Here is a 6,013-nt window from a genome sequence, read left to right as displayed (position 1 = left end):
AAGGCCGCCCAAACCATCAGCAGTGTTGTTGATGGTTGGCCTCAGGTAGAGTGAACCTGGGTGGTCTCAGGACCCACTAGTGGACCAGTGTGTGAGACTGGCCCCTCTGGTGCGGTCCAACGACGCGTTAACTGGTGATTACTGCTGCTACATTAAGCCTTATGGGGGGGATCTTACCTGACGTTGACCCTCATAACAAGGACTGCACATTACAGCCATTAAGCCTCTTACTAGATCGCTGGCCCAGCGTGCACACTCACACACACACATTATTGAACACTGAAACTTACACCGTCTCCATTATATAAACAGATTAGATTTCCTTCAGTGTGCTGCAGCTGCTAATGGCCTCAACAGTACACCAGTAATTCGTCTGCACTGGGCTGCAGGATTACTGGCCTGGTAGATTTGTGGGTGTGATGAGAAGCAGGTTTAAACGTGTTTACCGTGTGCTCTTTGTCATGAAATATAGACGTCAACGTGTGTGTGTGCGTGTTCAATCCACACACGTAGCTTGACATTAAACATTAGCATAGCTACTGTGAGTTCAAATACACCAGCAGTAACCTCCCCGTGATGCATCAGAGAGAGACAGAGACAGAGAGATTCAGTATCACAGGGGACAGCAGCCCTGTGATTAACCGGAGAAGTCGACGTGGCAATTTACCTTTTTTAACCAAACAGAGCAGAGCCCAGACCGCTGAGCCCAAACACACAACTCTCTCTCTCTCTCCCTCTCTCTCTCTCTCTCTCTCTCTCTCCCCCTCTCTCTCCCCCCCACCGGGGCACCTGAAACCCCTGTTGAGTTCTGTTCCTCGTCTTGCACACGCAAGAGGAGAGCTTCATACAGGCCTCAGGTTGGGTTAGCTACAGGCCCATTGTGACCCTCTCACAATGGGCCTGTAGCGCCTGTGTGTGTGTGTGTGTGTGTGTGTGTGTGTGTGTGTGTGTGTGTGTGTGTGTGTGTGTGTGTGTGTGTGTGTCAGAGCGGATGGCCCTCCACCTCTCAACCTGCTCTGGATGGGTGGATGGATGGACGACAGATGCCCTTATTTGGGCACAGTTCAGAGCTCAGTGAGCTGACACACGAGTGGCCGACGCCGTGTGACATCACCCCGGGACCAACTGTCACATGTGCACATGCTCTGTGTACTATCCAGTATGTATGTATGTATGTACGCACGCAGGCACGCACACGCACACACACACACACACACACAGCGAGAAGTACTAAGGTTTATGGTAAAAAAAAGCTAGTGAAGATTTAGGACTCATTTCAATAAACAGTGTGTGCATCACCTCCAGAAAACAGAGATAACATCCCCGGACTGAAGGGTGCACTTCCAAGGCTAGCGTTAAACCCTGCCCGCCCTGGTCCCCAGAACGGCCCCCGCAGAGCGGAGCCCAGCCCCCCAGAGGGTCCGGCTGAAGGTGAGCAGTCTAGATGCTCCACGGGGCACTCTGACCAGGACAGCACCACGGACCACAGGGTGGGGCGCGGCCCTTCACACAGGGTGGGGGTGGGGCCAACCCACTGCTCCCAGTGGTCCCAGTAACTCGCACTGGCCAGCCCAGTCTACCTCCATTAAGGCACGGACAAATGTCCCCACGCGCCGTGTGAGACACAGTGAAGTCAAATGGGTTTAAAAAATATCACTAAGAATAATCACAGCTCATTCAGATTCCTCATATCAATTATAACCCAATTAGATCAAAAAATAACAGACAGAGACAGAGACAGACAGACAGAGAGACAGACAGAGAGACACACAGACAGACAGACAGACAGACAGACAGACAGACAGACAGACAGACAGACAGACAGACAGACAGACAGACAGACAGACAGACAGACAGACAGACAGACAGACAGACAGACAGACAGACAGACAGACAGACAGACAGACAGATAGATTAATCAAACAAGCTGTGAAGGAGGTTAATGAGGCGGTTCCTCAATCTAACCCTCATCACCGTCGTCCATCACGTTAACGAGCCTAACGAGCAGGGCTGTCAGGAAGCCTCCTGATAGGCCGACGCCGGGTCGTTAGGAGGCCGGGATTAGGAAGGCGAGGTAAACGAGCGCTCTGTGTTAACGATGTGTGACGAGGCTAATAGGTGGGCGGTCTTTCTTGGTTTTACCTCTTTAACCTCTAGGGGTTCAATGAAAAGCCAATCCTGGCATTTATCAAGTTGTGTCTGGGTAGGAGGGGTCAGCCTGTATTGACCCCCAGCACAACGCCATGCCGAGGGGCTCCCGCCCTTGAGCTAGAGGACACCCCCACTCCTACTTGATGAAATAAACCAGACCGTCCGTCCCTTGCGATAAAGCCACTGCCTTATGAATGCTGAACGTTAAAGGTTGCACCAGCGATGTTGGGTGACGTCACTTCTGACGGTAGTTGAAGCGAGATCCCAAACTGAGCCAGCTCGCCCCTGCCTTCTGTGCTTCGTGCATCCAGTAAAAACTATCATGAACGCAGCGCAAAACCCCACAACACCCACCCCTTGTCGGTGATCGGTTCGAATACTATTTATTTTGGTTTTGAGTGGCAGGTACTAGGTAGTACCATTTGTTTTTGGGTGCGATCTCGGAGCAGAGCCTGCCTGCAAAAACACATTTTTTGCCGGCCTGCGGGCAGGACAGATCAGATGAATGTGATCGTTTATGTTTCGGCCTAGAAGCGTTGATGTAACCTTTAAGCTCTTCAGAGCAGAGTTCACCGTTCCAGGCCAGCAGTGACAGGAGAAGGAGAGGTGAGGCTGTTTAATGGCTGCTCCTCTAGAAAGACCTCTTGGCTCAGCGCTCAGTCCCTGGACTCATTCATCGTACAGGAAGCTAGTGGAACCACCAGGAACAAGGTCACACACACACACACACACACACACACACACACACACACACACACACACACACACACACACACACACACACACACACACACACACACACACACACACACACACACACACACAGGCACACAGGCACAGGCACATACAAACACAACCGAGAACTTAGAGCCAAGAAGGCAATAAAATCATTCACATCGACACACTATAAGAATGAACTAGGAAAACAGAAAACAGAATATTTGTGAGATACATTCTTTCAGTTCAATGTCAATGAGGAGGAATATTGACTGTTGAAACATCAATACTTTGAGAACAGCCACACACATTCAGTACATTAAAGAGATGGGGGTTCCCATTGTCCACCCCACAAATACAACACACACACACGTGCCCGCAGGCTCATGTCTGGACTGGCCGTCGCCATGGTAACAGGCGGCATGGCCATTAAGACACGGGAAGCACACACACACACACACACACACACACACACACACACACACACACACACACACACACACACACACACACACACACACACACACACACACACACACACACACACACACACACACACACACACACAGCTAGTCTGGTGGGTTAACCCTTTTTCCAATGGAAAACAATGTCGTCTGTCAGGGCTGTGACAGACGACCACATCAAAGGGGATCGTATATCAGCCAACACATAAAACAGTTGGAACGGGAGACGGCCATGTTCTCCCGTTTCCTACAGATACACAGGAATAACTTCCCTGTAGAACGAACAAGCGGCGAACAGAGGAGTTCTGGCAACGTGACGCTGTTCCTTCAGGGAGAACCACTGGGTCTGAAGCCCGACCTGAGCTCCTTCAGAGCACAAAAGACTCCACTTCCCAGGGTGCTCTCTGCTGGACGGAGCGGAACGCTGGGGTCCGCTGGGGTCCGGTGGGTTCCTGACGGCCCCTGGTCCTCACAGAGAGGAGAGCAGAGACCTGATGACTGGGACACACTCAGTGTTCCCTGTGAGGGGGGTGAGGGGGGTGACCTTCCACACAGAGGCATTACCACAGACTGCGCCGCTCTCCTTTAGGTCCTCAGGAGCGTTTAGACGTGCATGCTCGCTGACCCGACCCCTAACCTGACCCCGTGGGGGGTGACCCACTTACCCTAGCCCACCCTACGCATTCGGCTGTAAATTCAAAACGACATAACTCGAACAAAATCACCATAGCAGGCTCACGTCTTTCATGGACTCACCATGGAAACACAGGTCTATCGCAATGGAAACATAGGTGTATCGCCATGGAAACACAGGTGTATCGCCATGGAAACATAGGTGTATCGCCATGGAAACATAGGTGTATCGCCATGGAAACATAGGTGTATCGCCATGGAAACATAGGTGTATCGCCATGGGAACGTTGCAGTGCTACGGGCGAGGGTAGGAAGGAACGCTAGCTGGATGTTAATGCATCGTTTATCTCTAGGACTGAAGGATTGGTCGATTCATCAGTTAGTCGGCCCACACATGGTGGATCTTGTTAATATCTCCCATAGATCATAGGATCGTTAGTCATTAAAAAAAAAAAATATATATATATATATTGATTAAGAATTCAGATCAATGAAAAACACATGGATGAACTCACGTACAGTCAGGGGCAGGGCTGAAGAGCTGTGTTCGTAATGTGAGGGGCAGGAGGAAGAGACAGACAGACAGACAGAGAGAGAGAGACAGAGAGAGACAAAGAGACAGACACACAGACAGACAGACAGACAGACAGACAGACAGACAGACAGACAGACAGACAGACAGACAGACACGCAGAAAGAGAGAGAGAACAAGAAGGAAAGCAAGAGCGCGAGAACAAGAAAGAGAGAGAGGAGGAAGAGACAGACGGAGGGAGAAAGAACGAGTGAGGCAGGGAGAGGCAGAGGCAGAGAGTGAGGAAGACAGACGGACGGATAGGGAGAGAGAGAACGAGCGAAAGAGACAGAGATAAACTAGACTGATCCAGAAACAGGGACTGAGAGACACGCACGCACGCACGCACGCGCACACGCACACGCACACACACACACACACACACACACACACACACACACACACGGAGCAGAGGCGCTGAGCCCCACACCCTCCTGGCCCTAGGAGGGGACGGACAGGAGAGGCCAGGAGGGCCACATCTGGCCCACGGCGTGGTGACGCCAGCCCAGGGGGAGACCTCAGAGGTTCACTCGGCTGGAAGACCCCCCCAGCCCCCCCATCCGTCCCTTCAATGAGTTCATCTGGATTCATGTGTGTGTGTGTGTGTGTGTGTGCGTTCACGCGTGTGTGTGCATTCACATGTGTGTGTGTGTGTGTGTGTGTTTGCCACTCAGGCATTCCCCCGTATGGCAGTTTGAGGAACTTCTGTCTGTTCTACTTCTGCATAGCAACAGCCAGCGGATACTGGGGATAGCTGATCAGGGGTCAGTGTAGGGGGGGGGGGGGATAGCTGATCAGGGGTCAGTGTAGGGGGGGGGGGGGATAGCTGATCAGGGGTCAGTGTAGGGGGGGGGATAGCTGATCAGGGGTCAGTGTAGGGGGGGGGATAGCTGATCAGGGGTCAGTGTAGGGGGGGGGATAGCTGATCAGGGGTCAGTGTAGGGGGGGGGATAGCTGATCAGGGGTCAGTGTAGGGAGGGGGGATAGCTGATCAGGGGTCAGTGTAGGGAGGGGGGGGGGATAGCTGATCAGGGGTCAGTGTAGGGGGGGGGGATAGCTGATCAGGGGTCAGTGTAGGGAGGGGGGGGGATAGCTGATCAGGGGTCAGTGTAGGGAGGGAGGGGGATAGCTGATCAGGGGTCAGTGTAGGGAGGGGGGATAGCTGATCAGGGGTCAGTGTAGGGGGGGGATAGCTGATCAGGGGTCAGTGTAGGGGGGGGGGGGGGATAGCTGATCAGGGGTCAGTGTAGGGGGGGGGATAGCTGATCAGGGGTCAGTGTAGGGGGGGGGGGATAGCTGATCAGGGGTCAGTGTAGGGGGGGGGGGATAGCTGATCAGGGGTCAGCTGATCAGGGGTCAGCTGATCAGGGGTCAGCTGAGTAGGGGTCGGAGTGTTTTGTTAGAGAATCCACCATGGATTGAGTTTATTGGTTTGGACCATCGATGTGTGGTGGCCATAGCCCTGGTGGTTAGGGTT

The sequence above is a fragment of the Gadus macrocephalus genome, chromosome 21, assembly GCF_031168955.1.
Source record: "Gadus macrocephalus chromosome 21, ASM3116895v1".
Classification (NCBI taxonomy): Eukaryota; Metazoa; Chordata; class Actinopteri; order Gadiformes; family Gadidae; genus Gadus; species Gadus macrocephalus.
Note: the sequence above shows the minus strand (reverse complement) of the source record.